The sequence below is a fragment of the Ochotona princeps genome, chromosome 3, assembly GCF_030435755.1.
Source record: "Ochotona princeps isolate mOchPri1 chromosome 3, mOchPri1.hap1, whole genome shotgun sequence".
NCBI lineage: Eukaryota > Metazoa > Chordata > Mammalia > Lagomorpha > Ochotonidae > Ochotona > Ochotona princeps.
The window spans coordinates 111,805,909-111,822,846 of NC_080834.1; the positions used below are offsets into that span (position 1 = coordinate 111,805,909).

At 36.0% G+C, this 16,938-nt stretch overlaps 1 protein-coding gene and 1 pseudogene across 1 annotated transcript in view; one reads left to right on the forward strand and one right to left on the reverse strand.

The window, feature by feature from the left end:
* Positions 1-16,938, reverse strand: part of NLGN1 (neuroligin 1) — a 691,248-nt gene that overhangs the window by 26,099 nt on the left and 648,211 nt on the right. The window lies entirely within an intron of this gene.
* Positions 6,548-6,699, forward strand: LOC118758912 (U4 spliceosomal RNA; annotated as a pseudogene).

Genomic DNA, 16,938 nt, shown 5'->3' on the forward strand with positions numbered 1-16,938 from the left:
TCTAAATGCCACTTTGGAAAAAAAATGAGTGCTATTAATCTCCGGTTCACAAATGGAATCTTGGGAGATTAAACTACTGCTGGCTGCACATCTGTTACACAAAACAGCTGCATCAGATGGGCATAGATTAAAATAGAAATAGATTGTGTGGATGCTTTTTGGCTACAGAACGTCCTTATAAAACACCTAGTCACACACAGTCTCCCTCTAATTTTCTAGCAACAATTTAAATAAATACAAGATGTCAGACAATAGTCCCAGTTCAGGGAATAAAGGGCTTCAATTCCACACAAGTTAATTGAGGCTAGAATCATTCCTGCGACATCTATGGCAATTTCACATTGGTGCACTTCAATTAAGGAATAATAAGAGTGCAAAGTAATTTATACTCATAGATTAGATGTCGTCGGTGAAAAATTACCGATTAACTCAAAGCCAGCCTCTGGAGTGTTCACCAAGCATTTTAATGGGGGTCTCTCTGTCACCTCTTGTCCTCATATCTGGTCAGAAACTAGCAGTACTCTACACTTGCATTTTAAAAGACTCAATACACCTATTTTACACATCTGTGAACTTCCCCTTTTGAAAATTCTCCGTACCACAACTACTTCACAGTAATAATCAATTTTAATCATCTATTTTTCTATTGGGCTGACATTTTTTCCCTTTTATTTCAACTCTTGTACTTAGCATTAAGAGGCATTTTGTTCAATAAAGTAACCCGAAGAAAGCATTTAGGGGATAATAATGCAATTTAAATGTTCTGCATTGTGTTTCCACCTCAAAGAACAAGCACAACTTTCAACAAGGAGAAAATGTAGTGTTTGTATTTAAGAAAGAGCAGATTCTTAATTACTGTTTTCCCCAAACTAAAATTTTAAGTCTTGGTAGATGACAAGCATCATGTGGAAAATTGTGTGCATAATATTTGACCTTTTTAAACTCTGCAAATTAAGCAGGTGGATTATCACTTGATTATCTGTTCTCAAAGTAGTACTTTCTACTTTAAGTGTCTAAGTGGCTAAGAATTACTACGTTTAAAAATACATATAACTAAAAATAGTCTACAGAAACTGCTACGATTTTCCTCCTTAGTTCCTAGTAGAAGAAAAATGAACCAAAACATAAAGAAACACATTTATTTTATTAAAAAAGAAGGGAGTCTCCTATCAGTAAGACTCATTTATTCTTGGCAGTGAAAGACAAAAATGAAACACAAGTGAGATACTTTAGCTTTTTCCCTTTCCTTGTAAAGGTGGAAGTGTTGGAGAGGCTGGACTTAAAAAAAAAAGTTGGAATGACTAAGTCCAAATGTGAGTTCTGTCACCAGGCAGCAGTGTGAATTTGGGCAGAACTTGAAAACTTCTCTAAATAATGTTCTCTGCAAAATGGGGCAATACCTCAGTGGGTTGCTGTAAGAATGATCTGTGCTGAACATGCATTAACTGTGTATTCTCAGGGCAGCTGTCATCTTTAGAGGAAGTTAGTACAATTCAGTGCCAGCACTTCGAACAGTGTTTTACTCTGCATGGAATAAGTTGATAATAAAGAATTATTTGCAGCCATGAGTTCCTTAATAAAGGGGGTAGTGTTATAAGCAATGTTAATTTCATTTTATGACACAGTTTCACAGGCTCTGGGATTCCCCGAACCCTCCCCATTCCCTCCCCGCCATGCTGGATTTCTCCACATTGTTGCAGTATTACAGCAATTACTAATTTTTTTGCTGTGGTGTTCCTGACTTAAAGCAGTAATGCATCAAAAGCCAAGGCCTTCGGATGCAGGTGTTCTTACTATAACAGGCTCAGATTTCAGAGGTCAGTAGCCAGAGGAGGACAGAAATAGACCAGGGCCAGGTGTCTGCGAATGGAAGCTGTCAACATGATGTTGCGTTGACAAGGCCTATGGTTGGCAAAGCCAGAACCCAAGACGGCACACATCCCCAAGGTAACTGACCCAGTGTTCTGCTCTCCTCCTCTCCATGGGCATGTGATGATCCACCTGTGGATCTCCTGGCTGGGATACTGATTAATCAGGGAACAAGAGACCCACAGGTGTATAAAGTCAACGTGAAACATGATTCCCCATGTGCTGGGACAGGCATTGGATTGATCCAATCTCACCGAGAGAGGATTCCTCTGGCATCCTGCTAACTTGTATTCATTTCTTTTCTCCTTATATGTCCCATTTCAACCTCTGGTTCATGCTATGCAGGACACAGCACATAGATTCTGGGAAATATGTCATTAGGTGGTTTCATCTTTGTGAAACATTGCCAGTGCCCTTATACAAACCAACAAGGCTATGGCATCATTAGATCATAGAATCTCATGGAACTACCGTCACAAATTTATATGTTGTCATTGACCAAAATGTTGTATGTGATGTATTACACTTGATGAGAATCTGCAACATGAGCAATCTGCAAATTTCAGATAACATTAAAAGTATTTAAGGGGATAGTAAGATAGAAAAAGTATTACAAATAGGAGATTCTGAAGAGATTTCAAGACAGAAAAGCCCATGAGTAGGGACCAGTTAATTTAATACTTGGTAAAAAAAAATAATTCTGCGGTTACAGTCAGTAAAATGTGGGTCTGGGTTTGGATTAGAAGCCTTGCTTTGTGGCAGCAGCCTATTTATACGGCTGACACTGTTTATTTAAACCTGTCATTGCCATAGTGACTCAGTCTCCAGCCTGCCCTCCCACAAGCCTCAAAAGCCAAGTCAAGTCATTCTGTGAGCCCTGAATCTGGGAAGAAAAGCATGTTCAAAGGGAGGAATTTAAATATGATCTCTTTCTTTCTTCAAGCAAGGGGTTATCAAAGCAGCAGGCAAAGGCCATACTTTAGAAATATCTGTTAATGTTAAATGCACCAGTGGGTTGGGGCTGCCTAGAGCTGCCTTACTTAGTTTTGTGAGACTTGTTATTAGAAAAGGTAACTCACAAAATAAGCCCCTCTTCCCCACAACGCCCACATTTCATCTTTGCCTGGAATAAGGAAAACAATGTAGAGGAAGTGCAAAGCTTGAAATGACAATGAAAATTAAAGCTGGGCATTAAACTCTGACAACAGTCTTAGAGGATGTGAAGTGATTGTAAAATTTATCATGCTGGATATTGTTTAACAACTATGGATCATTTGTACTGTATCAAGCAACCTGCAATTACAAATGCTGACTCATTCAATCTTGATTAACCTCTTCAGCCTCTTATTATCTCCAGCTTAAAATCACACAGCTGGTAAGTAGTGGAGTCTGCATTTGGAAGCCAACTTGGTCTCTAGAGACCATGGCTAAAATCTTTCATCCTGTTAAGGAGTATTTTATGAAGTGGTGGCCATCACACTCACAGTGACAAGGATAGGTGTCTGTGTTTCACAGAAACAAACAACAAAATCCTTGAGGATAAAAACCTTGAAGATTTTTATTTGAATCTTAAATTAGGTACCAATAGGTGTGCATTTTGCATTCATAAATTAGTGCATGCTTGAACAATGGTTAGAAAACTCAGCTAGCAACTCTTGGCTCAGAACTGTAAATTTAACACTTGGCTTGGCAAATACTTTTTTTTTTTACTTTGTAACAGCTATCTTTTAATTCAATCTAAAAACAGATTAAAAGAAAAATGTGCTATATATGAGTGACATTGAAATTTTGTTTCAGATTTAATTATCTTACAGTGCCTGTCTATACACGTAAGGAATAGTGGTTTTTCTACTGTTGAATTCTATCTTTAATGGAGGCTTTAACTTATGGTTGTGAAGAATGTCATTGTAAAAATCGAAAGAAATACAAGAAAAGGAGGCAGTGGAGTGTGAGTGAGGGACGGTAAAGTGGGAAGTAGTATCCTCTTCAAACTCTGTAAAACACATGAAGTTTGTTCCCAAAAAAGAAAACAGAAAAGGTCGAAGATGAAAACCAAATTAAAAAAAAAAAAAAAACAAACGCTAGCAAACATAAAAAATACATTAAACCAAGTAAAGCTTGAATTTAAAAATTAAAATGTTGATGAAAATATAAAACATAAACATGAATTGTTGGGCCTGGTGTGTGGCCTAGCAGCTAAAGTCCTCACCTTGAATGTGCCCGGATCCCATTTGGGTACCGGTTCTAATCCTGGCAGCTCCACTTCCCATCCAGCTCCCTGCTTGTGACCTGGGAAAGCAGTCAAAGACGGACCAAAACCTTGGGACCCTCCACCTGTGTGTGAGACCCGGAGGAGCTCCTGGCTCCTGGCTTCGAATTGGTGCAGCTTCGGCCTTTGCAGTCACTTGGGGAGTGAATCATCGGGTGGAAGATCTTCCTCTCTGTCCCTTCTCCTCTCTGTATATATGCCTTTCCAATAAAAATAAATAAATCTTTAAAAAAATGAATTGTTCCTTGTACATCAGAGAGCAATTCGAGTGTGGACATGTGCATAGCCCTTCAGATATGGTGGCTGCGCTCCACATCCGAATGTCTGGTCCAGATTCTGCTCCCCTCCCTTTCTGGCTTCCTGCTCATGCACCCACAGGAAGCGGACAGGGAAGAACTAAAATGGTAACATATTCGGCACTCATTTTGGGGACCTGGATTGACTTCTGGGCTTCTTTCACCTGGCCAGGCCCTACCCCGCTTTGGGTTGTTATGTATGGAAGAACTCTGTTTCCTGTAGTTTCTCCTCATGTATAAAATCAATTAAGTTTCAGAAAGTAAAGCACTTGAAAACCATTTGTAAAGTAAATGTTTTTAATAGATGTAATTAGTTGTGATCACATTTTCTGGAAATTAAAATTAATATAATGGGATTTCCTGACCTTTGCTTTACTGGAGGGAAAACACAAACAAAAATAATCATGTAGTATTCTAAAGCACATAGAACTTTGGAAGTTAAGTTTTGCTACTTTAGCAAGTGTTAGATGAGATTAGTGCCTATGATTTTATATGGTTATCAGCTTAAGAGCAACCCATCTCAGTGGTGAATTAGAAAATGTGGCAAAAAAAAAACCCCCACATCTTGGAAACAGTGAAGTGTGGGAGCAGAATAGACTTGGGAAAATGGGAGATCCCGGGATCGCCCCGGGGCTGTGGGAAAAGCCCTGGTGGGAAATGCGACACCTGGATTGCCTGGTTGGTCTGGAACAATGAGCACACTCAGAAATCCTCTTAAATGCATACTTAAAATATGCTTTATTTCAAGAAGTACACATTTATCTACTTATGTAAATATACTATATTTTCAATATACATATATATGATATTTTAGAATAGAATTTTTGTTGACTAACATCCTTGCATTTTGATGCTTTAACCTAAAACTTCGTGAATGCTGTGCTGTTGCCTTCTGTAATAAAGTTGCCAAGAGGGCTGGGGTCATGTGACTTTGTTCTTTTCCATGGATTCTGTTGTTCGTTTAATTTTCTTCTGTATAAAACTAAAATTTTTGTTACTTAGGGCCCAGATAATAAGACCATGTACTTATAATCAAAACTTTGTCATTCAAAATAATTTTCAGAGTTTGTTTATATTTTGGTATCTCTTTTTAGTCCTTGCCTATTTCAAGGAGAGCTCTTTCAATCTGCATGCTTGAACTAATTTTTAAATTCAAGAAAGTTCTTCATAATGAATTTCATTATATTTCTGTTAGGGTTTTATATCTTTCTTTGAAACTTTACTATTCTACAGTTAGATTTTCATGCTTTTATTATCATACCTATCATTTTCTCTCTCTTTTCATCTGTATTTTATTTTTTTCTACATTATAAGTAAGCTTTTAAAGCATGATTTCCACAGAGTGAATCAGTCTTTTACTATATTGACTTTATTTTTTACAAGCATCAACCATTGTGGATTTAGAACCTGCCATTATCATTTCTCTTGATCCTTTCACATCCTACTCACACATTTTTTTTAAATATGAGCCTGAAGTCTTTTTAATTCATTGCATTTTCTCCAACTTGATTTATACCTCTGTCTCAGACATACTGTACTAACTATTCGATAAAGAATATCAATTTCTAAAATTATATTCTGGCATCTATATTATTTTCAGAGGTCTGTTGTTTTCTTCTTTGATAACATATTTAAAAAGGAAAGTATCTTCATTTTCAATGTACTTTTGCCTTTTATTTAAGCATGCTATCTTGGAGAGTGTGAAATTGTGATCAGACTTATTCTAAATCCTACCAGGTCACTGGTCCATCGGCCAAACCCTGTTCTCAGATCTAAGTTGGATAGCTCATTGATATGGACTATCCTGAAGTCAGTTTTTAACAGCTAATATTTTATTGTGTACTGCTGTTTCTGACATTCTAAAGCAGATAAGAGAGAAATAACTCTTCTTCACTGGTAATCTCTCCACTCATAAAAGAACGCAAATTCAAAATGTGTCAAACAAAAATAACAACCGTATGGTTGATTTTTTATTTATATAATGAGAGCATTAGGTTTGGCTGAATTCTGGTGTTTAGACCCCATCAGCAGGACTTACTCTTCTTAATTGCTGGAGCAAAAGCTTCAAGGAAAGATCAGCACACTAGAAGGCGCCGTAGAAACCTGTACGTCAAGCTTTGCACAGTGGCAGTATCGTAGCCAATGAGGTTTATCCGAGGCGCGATTATTGCTAATTGAAAGAAACCTGTACGTCTTCAGGATTATTATATCGTGCTGTTTATTGGCAGTAGGTACAATACAGGTTTTTGATGAGTTCCCAGGAAGTCAAATACCATGGAGAAGACATCTCATTAACATTTAAATAGCAAATCATATGAAAGTAAATAATTTTCCTTCAATGATACTTAAGTATACCAAATGTAGAAATTATCTCTAAAACTGAGTGTGCTTATCTCTTAAATAATTTACTATGGGGATGAAATTATGAATATAAACAATACTATTTTGTGTTATCAGTAGAATACAAAACTGTACTGAAATTGCATTCAAAATTATGAGGAAATATAAAAATTGAAAATGGTATCTATAGGATTAAGAGAAAATTAACAAACTATTATAATTGGAAGAAAAGGAAAAAGATGTGAAAATGAAAACCAGAAAGTGGAAACCAGGAAAATGACCCTTTCACCTTAGCTGTAGTGCAGGTTTCACTCAGGTTATTCTCAGGGCAATTGTACAAGATGCAATTAGCAAGTGAAGATTAGCAAGATCAAAAAGAAGCAGCCAAACAAAAGTCTGGTACTTGGATAATACCTCCTTGAGTTTAAAAGAAAACAAATGAATGCAGAAGTTACAGCTGGTTGATAACCTGCAGAAACAAGAAGATAGACCCACATCTCTCACCATACACTAAGATCAAATCTACATGGATAAAAGACCTAAACCTACATCCAGAAACCTTCAAGCTTTTGGAAGAAAATGTTGAAAAATACCCTGCAAGATCTAGGGGTAGGTCTTGACTTCCTAAAAAGGACACCAAAATAATAGCAATCAAGACCAGAATAAACAAATGGGACCGCATCAAACTAAGAAGCTTCTGTATAGCAAGGGAAACAATCAACAAAGTAAAAAAGCAACCTACAGAATGGGAGATCTTCGCGCACTATGTAGGTGATAGAGGGCTAATCTCCAGAATATACAAAGAACTTCAAAACAACCAAAATACCAAAAGAAAAGAAACAAGCCACTCAAGAAATGGGCACGGGAAATGGGCAGACATTTCACTAAGGAACAAACCAAAATGGCAAACAAACCTATGAAAAAATGCTCAAGTTCCTTGGCAATAAGGGAAATCCAAATTAAGACATCAATGAGATACCACCTAACACCAGTAAGATTGGCCCACATTAAAAAAAAAAAAAAAAAAAAAAAACCACCAACAACACTTGCTGGTGAGGATGCGGGGCAAAGGGAACCCTACTCCACTGTTGGTGGGGCTGCAGGTTGGTAAGCCTCTATGGAAATCAGTATGGAGAACACCCAAACAACTCAAAATCGACATACCGTATGATCCAGCAATAGCACTCCTAGGAACATATCCCAAACACCTGTTTTATGAGAAACCAACATGCACTCCTATGTTCATAGCAGCACAATTAGTAATTGCAAAAACATGGAAGCAACTGAAATGCCCATCAACGAAAGACTGGATAAGGAAGTTATGGTTCACCTACTCCATGGAATACTACTCAGATATTAAAAAAAAAACAAAATGCAGTTCTTTATGGCCAAACGGGACCAACTGGAAACCATAATGCTAAGGGAAATGAGCCAATCCCAAAAGGTTAGATACCACATTTGCCTTAATTTAAGATGATATGATGTCAATATGAAAAATAGTACCTGTAAAATGTAATATTATTTCAACTTCATGTGGTTAAGAACTTGTATTTTTTTTAACATATTGGTTACTCAATGCTCTGTCCACTAATTCCATAACGTTATGAATTGTTGCTGATGTTATGTTGGGGCTTTTAATTGATCGGGATGACACTCTACCAGCTCTACCTTCAGACCAGAGATGGTCTCCCCAAGAAACCGTTGAACTTATCTGGACAATAAGATGCTGGACTCTATGCTTGGTATATGCTTGCAATGAGGGAATCTCAACTGAACTTGAACTGTGGCAATGCAGCAAGGTGGAGGAATCCACCATGGGGGGGGAGGGTTTGGGGAGGGGTGGGGGGAATCCCAGTACCTATAAAACTGTGTTACATAATGCAATGTAATAAAAGAAAAAGAAATCACCCCAAAAAACTTATGCAAATGGAAAAAAAACTCCCCGAAGACAAAACAAAAAAAGCCCACCAATTGTACACTTGATATACTTGATATATATATATATATATATATATATATATATATATATATATATATTTATCCAGATTGGACATGACACAATGCCAACTTGCATCAAAACATCACATGGTATCCCATAAATAGGTACAATTTTTATGTCAGCTATAAATAAAAATCATCCTTATTAAAAAGTTAAATTAAAAAACAAATTTTATTATATGTAACTTAGATCTTAATAAAGCTGCTTTTTCATAAAAAAGAGTTCTCCTTAGTCAAATGCATTATTGTGAAAAAAAAATACATAATCACCAGAAGAAAATATATGAATCACAACAATAGCTAATATATCATACTGTCATCCAATGAGCATAAAGTTATTTCTAAAAAGAGATAAAACTCTACCTGGAAACTTCTTTGACATATGAAATAGCTGAAAAAAATGGAAAGTGTTGCAAAAAATTTTTCCGGGAAGAACATTGGCTTTATCACCTAGCAATTATTCTGATAGAAATGTATTCAGATAGGAGCACAACCGAATGATAATTTCAGATGAACTTGACTAGAAAATGATATCCAATTTGCAGGTATTACTTTAAGATAATATCATCTACATGATAAATCAAAACATTTTACCAAAAATGAAAATTATAACATTGATTTGGTATGATATATTGACAAATATAGTTGAGCAAATATCTATAAACATGTGAACAAAATAGAAAACATAGGGTTGGAAAAATAGTTGTATGACTTAAGAATAAAAATGTAGAATTTAATGAATAAGTGTATATGTTTTATTAACAAAGGCTTTGAATTCGGACAGCAAGGGATAAAAATGAAGGTAAAATATTTGCACTACCTTCCATGAAATTGTGAAAAAAATAAAGTTCAGCTTTTTGTTTTATCAGTAATTTACTATGGGAAAGAAAGAATTCCTAATTTTAAAAACAATTATTTAAAAATACATATTTCATTGTATTTTCTCTAAGCTGATTTATACCTCTGTCTGTCTCTTTTATGAAGGATGTCAGTTTCTAAAACGTATATTCTGGTATCTGTATAATTTCAAAGGATTATTTTTAAAACGACTTATTTAGTTTATCATTTAAAAGGCAAAGAGATATGCAAGAGTAGGATAGGTAAGAACAGAGGAGAGGGGAAGGATGATGGTTCAGTCACTTAATCCTACACCTGCAAGTGCCAGCATCCCGTATGCCACTGGTTTGTGTCTTGCCTGTTACACTCCATCCAGCTCCCTGCTTGTGACCTTAGAAAGTAGCAGAAGATGGCTCAAAGCCTTGGGACCTTACATCTGTAAGGGAGACTTCAAGATGGCTCATGGTTCAGCTCTTGGCCATTTGGAAGAGTGAACCAGCAGATAAAAGATCTTCATCTTTCCTCCTCCATGTAGGTATGTTTACTAACAACAACAACAAAAATCTTTAAAGCAAACCAGCAAGTCAGCCAAAAAATACAAAAGAGACAAAAACAACAACCAGGAGATAGAGGGAGAATTCCCATTTGCTGATTCACTCCCTAAATTGCTTTCAGGAGCTGGGTGTGGACCAGGTTGATGCTAGGATCTTGGTCTTTCAGGGGGGTGGCAAGGAACCAAATGCTTGAGGTGACATCTGCTGCCTCTCAGGGTGCAGAACTAGAAGGAGACTGGGATCAGGAATAGAACTGGGCCTAGAATCTACATACTCCAATGTGGGTGTATAAACAGGCACCAAGCAGCATGCTAACATTTGGCAATATGCTGACCCTCATTTTGTGTGTTTTTTCTGATGTATCTCAACTTCCTAAAATCTCTCCTATTGCACCATCTGTGCTCAATAAACATTGATGGGTAAATAAATTAATAAACTTGAGTTGGAATTACAATGTGTATATGTATATATGTATTTATTTATTTAGTATATTTGGCGTATTTGTTTTTCTTTAAATTTATTTGTTATTTTTAATTCATTAATTACATTGTATTATGTAACACAGTTTCATAGGTACTTGGATTCTACCCCCCCTCCACAAACCTTCCCACCATGGTGGATTCCTCCACCTTGTTGCATAACCACAGTTCAAGTTCAGTTGAGATTCCCCCATTGCAAGCATATACCAAACATATTGTCCAGTCAAGTTCAACGGCTTCTTAGGTATACCCTCTCTGGTCTGAAGACAGAGCCAGCAGAGTGTCATCCCGATCAATTAAAAACTCCAACATACCATCAGCAAAAATTTACATCATTATGGAATTAATTGACATAGTAATGAGTAACCAATATGGTAAAAGTAAATGCGAGTTCTTAACCACCTTCTGTGACCCTATTTGGCGTATTTGTACTCACTGGAAAAATAAAATAAATATACGCAATGTATAAAATAAATTTATAAAATGCCAGCCAAGATCATAAATAAAAACTATATAAAAATGAGGACAGAGTAATGAAAATAAATACATATGGAAAAATTCTACTTTAAAATTTGAATTATTTATGATTGATAAATAAAATCTAGATATATATAAGTTGAAATAACACATTCAAAACATATAAAATCAACCAAAAATTGCACTTGATGACATGGCTACTTCTTGACAAACTCATCATTGGTTGAAAATAAAGTCTAAAATGCATTTAATGCCCCTAATCAGCTAATCCATGTAACTTAACCTCACTGTAGGGTTGTTTATCCTCATGGTTACACAGTTGGCTGAGTTGTGGCTCCCTGCCTTTGCCCAGCATTAGGACAGAGTACCATTTTGGGTGCATGTAACTAGTCTAGGAAAAGAGCAGAACTGAGAACATGAAACATGGTTTCTATAGGAAAGCATATTGCATTCATCATATTATAAAAGAAAAAAAAATGTATGTTGAGCCATTGTAACCTGGGAATTATCTACAAAGCCAAACCAAAAAGTAGTAACGCCAACATTACATTTACACAAGATAAACCAAGAAACAAAGCATTGAATTTAATAATTTTTATTTCTAAAGAGTAACATTTTTTGAATCTGTATTACACACTTTAAAGGCAATAGCTGTCACTATTCCTCACCTAGCACAGAGAGTAACACTGGAATATGTAAAGCAAAACTCCTAGGGATATAATAATTTTAAAATAAAACAAGTAACACCTGCAGAAATACATTGGAGAGTACTTAATATAAATTTTTGAGTGTTTGACAGATTATGTGAGAAAATATAGATCAACATGGAGAATTTTGATTATCTGATTTCATTTACATACTTTTGATTATAGGTGAAATAAATATGCCTGAATCATGTATTTTCTATAGAATACAGACTCTTTCAAAAAAACTCTTTCATATTTATCAAAAGATGATTATATACCAGATTTCAACTTTTATAGCTTCTAAATACATCTGTTATTAATATTCATTCAATAAGTTATACATTGATATTTATTGAGGACTCAGTAGTCAACCCTGTACCAAGTGCTGCAAATACAGTAATGAATGAGGACAGCTCCTTGCCTCCTCAGAACTGAAATTTTAATGTTGGTGGAGAAACCAAATAACCCAGTATCAGTAAGTATTTTATATATCAGATGACAGAAAGTGCTAAAGAAATAAAAAAGCAATAGTTTTTGGAAGAATTCAACTCTATTTCTTGCTTTTGAGAGAGATCATTTATCTCAAACCTACTGGAAATTTTGACTATTTTATTTCTGTAGTTCAAAAAGAATTTATTTTATTTAGAACTAGGCTTTCATAATTTTCTACATGCTATCTTTCTGTAACACAGAATTTAACAATCCCCATGTTTATTAGAAATGTATTGACTAAAAATTCTGTTTGTAAGTAGAAGGAATCAAGATAAAATAGTTACAGACCTATTAAAGAGGATTCTCTGCTTTTCATTACAGTAGATCATCTGTTTTATATGTTCTGATTGTTTAGAATCTGAACTTACGGGCTCAGTGTGATAACCTAGTGGCTAAATCCTCACTTTGAACTGGAACCCATATGGGTGGTTCCTGTCCTGGCTGCTTCACTGCCCATCCAGCTCCTTGTTTGTGGTCTGGGAAAGCAGTGGAGGATGGCCCAAAGCTTTTGGACCCTGCACTCATGTGGGAGACCTGGAAGAAGCTCCAGGCCCCTGGCTTCAGATCAGCTCAGCTCTAGCTATTGCAGCTACCTGGGGAGTGAACCAGCAGATGAAAAATCTTTGTCTCACCTTCTCACTCTATAAAGCTGACTTTATTAAAAAAAATACGAAAGTCTTAAAAGAATCTGAACTTATGTAAAAGAATCTGAACTTATGTAAGAGTCATTGAATGATATGTGTTTAAAAGTTTTGTTGAATTACTGAACTAAAGTTATGTTATCTCAGATGTAGAGAAGTATGGGAGTTTGAACAAGTAAGAACATTGATAAATATGTGTTCTCTGTTTCTCTTTTTCTCAAACCAGCCCCATTGAAATTAATTAGGATAGTTCATTAGAGCTGAGGTCTTATTGAAAAAGACAACGTGAGGGGAAGAGAAATTGGAAGAGCAGGACTTCCATACTTGTGATCACGATGGAAGGGTAGAGTGTGGCCCATTGTTATTCCATTCCTTGTTTCTTTGGGTGAAATGTTCTCAAGAACACCCTTTAAAACAGCTCTGGAGGAGACTATCTCAACTCATCCCAAGTCAGTGACCAGCTTGAGGGCATGTAGGTGACATGCTTTTCACCCGGGTTTGGAGCTGCACTCATATGAAGAAAACAGCTATCCTCAGAACATGGAGAGCAATGATTATTTTACTTTTCAAAGTCTAGAAGAAAAGGACATAAATTCCTGAATCAAGGGAAAACTTATGGAGGGACATTATGAAAGAAGTCAAGGGATTAGCTACTTTTGGGAAGACTTTCTATCTTACACATTTTGAAATTGAGGCTACAAATTACATAATTTTGTTTTAATTTGATGATTAAGGCATAATTCATTGATTTAAGGAATGGTCAAATTGTATTATTTTATTTGTATGAGATTTAAAGTTGGAAATGGAAAAGACCTACAGAAAATTAATGTTAAAAATGATCACATAAAGTATAAAAGAAAAAGGAAAGTATATGTCTTATGAATAGCTAAAGAATTAGAAATTAGCATGTAATAAATACTGGGTTTAAATTTTTTAAAAAATTGTTCACTTGAAAGGCGAAGTTAGAGAGAATGGGCGAGGCAGATAGAAATGTCTTCCATCTGCTTATTCGCTCCACAGAGTGGCTGCAATGGTAAGTTAGGAGTCAGGAGCTCCTTCCAGGTCTTCCCTGTGGGTGCAGGGCCTGAAGTACTTGGGTTATAAATAGTACTATTTGAAGGCTACTTCAGAGAGCTTCTGCTCAGTGAAATAAGTTCAATATCATCTTGACAACTACATCTACTGAAATTCCTACATTTATAAAATTATGCCTTTGGCTTAAGGTGATGATAAATTAAATGGTCAACTCTCACTATTCCATAAAGTCAAGGAATTTATAGTTTTCTAATTGCATAGAGGATAAAATCCTAATTTTATGGTGTATATTTGGTGTGGCAGTTAGATGTGACTTGGAACCCCTTAATTCCATATTGGAGTGTCTGGGCCACAGTCCTCACTCTAGTTACCATTTTAGCTCCTTGCTAACACATACCCTGGGAGGCAGAAAATGACAGCTCATACACTTGCCACCCTGCCACCTGCATGGGAGATAGCAACTGAGTTCGAAGTTGTAGGTGTCAGCCTGCCCTGTCCTAGCTATTGTGGGCATTTGGAAAATGACCCAGTGAAGCAAAATCTCTTTCTATTTGGCTTCCTCTGTTTCTGCTCGCTCTCTCTCTCTCTCTCTCTCTCTCTCTCTCTCTCTCCCTTCCCCTCCCTTTCAAATAACATGAAAATCAATAATAAATAACCTTAGCAATCCAATATTAGAAAGTGAAAGCAATTCGTTAACCCCCAATTAGGGGGAATCTTGCTGGGTGGAAGGAGTATGAGAAAGGGAGTGGTTCTGAAACTTTGTTGGTACTGGTAAGGCTGGCTTGATTTGAAGCAGTAATTCAGATTTGAGTTCTGAGTGAATAGAAAGGCATGAGCCTCCTGGAGTCAAGGATCATGACTGGTGACAGTAGATTTTGAAGAGTGCTGTGCAGATAGGATGTGCTAAAACCATCCACTCTACTACTCCTGCAATGGCATTCCGGCACCAGTTTGAAGTTTTGAACCCAATCATGATGCTTGGAAAATTTGTAGCCAGAATCTTTGCCCTTTCTTTTGCCATGCACTCTTGGTTACCCTGAGCTGGTAATTGATATTTTAGGCTTCTATGGTGCTCATTTTTCCATTCCCTCTTGGAAATTTATCCTCCACAAGCTCACCTGTTAGAAATGGTACGATAAACATCAATGTAAATGAATTAAATTGAATGTAAATTATTAGCACCTACTCCTAGACACTTGAAGCGTATAGCGAAAACTTTGATCTGTTTTTTGCAGGTCACAATGTGCTGTGAAAAGTATAAAAATAGGGCAGCAATCAACTGTTAAAAAGGGTCAAGGAAAATTTTTTGGAAGAAATATATAACTGGATTTTAGAGGTAGTAAAAATTAGTAAGAAAATATAGCAGCTATTAAGCATATTCTGTGCCATGAAAAAGAGCCTTATGAAATCACATTGATGCTCAAAAGCTTATTTTTTCTTTCCTTAGAAGATTTATTTGTTGGAAAATTGGAATTACAGAAAGATATGAAGAAACAGAAATGGACCTTGCATCTACTGGTTTACTCCCTAGTTGGCCTCAGTGACTGAGGCAGGGCCTGGCTGAAGTTACGAGCTTCATCTAGAGCTGCCACATGAGTGGTAGTGATCTTCTATTCCTAGGTGATTAGCAGGGAACTGGATTGGAAGTGGAGCATCCACGATATGAACCAATACCCATACAGGATGTGAGTATTGCTGGCAACAGCTTTCCTCACTGTGCCACAATGCTGGTACCTGAAAAGTTTATCTTCTAATCTTACATGAAGATTTAGTGCAGGGCTTTTAGATTGAGGTAGAAACAGTTGGCAATGTAGTTCATATAATATTGGTAATATTGGGCAGCTGTATATACGGTGTGAGGGAGAAAGATGAGGTGAAAGGTTAGGGCATTTGTTTGTATGACTTGAGTTATTGCCGCTGTGGGCTGATATCTTCCTAAACAAAAGTTATGTTAATGAGAAAGGGGAATGATTAGATTTTTAGAATCTAATCTCTTGCTTTTCAAATTATATTTCCATGGCCCTATCAATCAAATCTCCACTAAGTCAAGACATATCGAGCTTGAAAGAAGATGTTATTAACACTTGTTAGTAGGCAGGAGATATAAACCAAGACTATTCCAAGTAACTTGGTTGAAATTAATTTTCAGAAGAAACTAGTATAGACTGACAGGTCATTTGGAAACAAACACAAGTGCAAAATATTCAATACCTAAGTGGCCAACTCTTAGTAATTTTCCTACTGAATCTCAACGTAAAGCAGAGAAGGAAACCATCTACAACAAGGGACAACATTCCCTTCTGGATTTGCTTGAAAACTTCCTGTCATGTGGCTCAGAGATTAGCTTGATTTCCATAATCAATAAATACTAAGACTTAGCAAGAATTTGCTTTAGTCCTTAACATCTAGAACCAAACATTAATACTACAAAAGTATAATAATCACCCCATCATTTACTCACCCAAAGATTCCTGTTAAAATGTAAGTGAATACTTTACCTATATTAAGAGATGATAAACAATAATCACTGGGTTTTTTCACTTAAAATTTCATCACAAACACTTCCTTAGGCTGTGAAACTCACTATAAAATGTAATATGTATAAATATATATTATATAAATATCATATGTAATAATAGGGTGTTTTAACGTATAAATTTGCTATCAATTATGGCTATGATTTTGAACATTAGATTCCATTTCACTGAACATGCCAATTTTTTTTTACTACATTTTAAACTTTTTTAGATGTGAGTAGTAAACCATCAGGGATTAATCTATATGCAACTTAAGGTAGACATACAGTATGAGGTTGTTTCCAAGAAAACAGGAAAGGCAGACATGGATTCATGTCATTAGCCTATTCTAAGCACCTGGCATCACACTGTTGAAAATGCAGCTGCTAATTTCAGGAGAGAAAGTATCATCTCTTTTGGTTTCAGGATTTAAGGATTTGTTTGTTTAT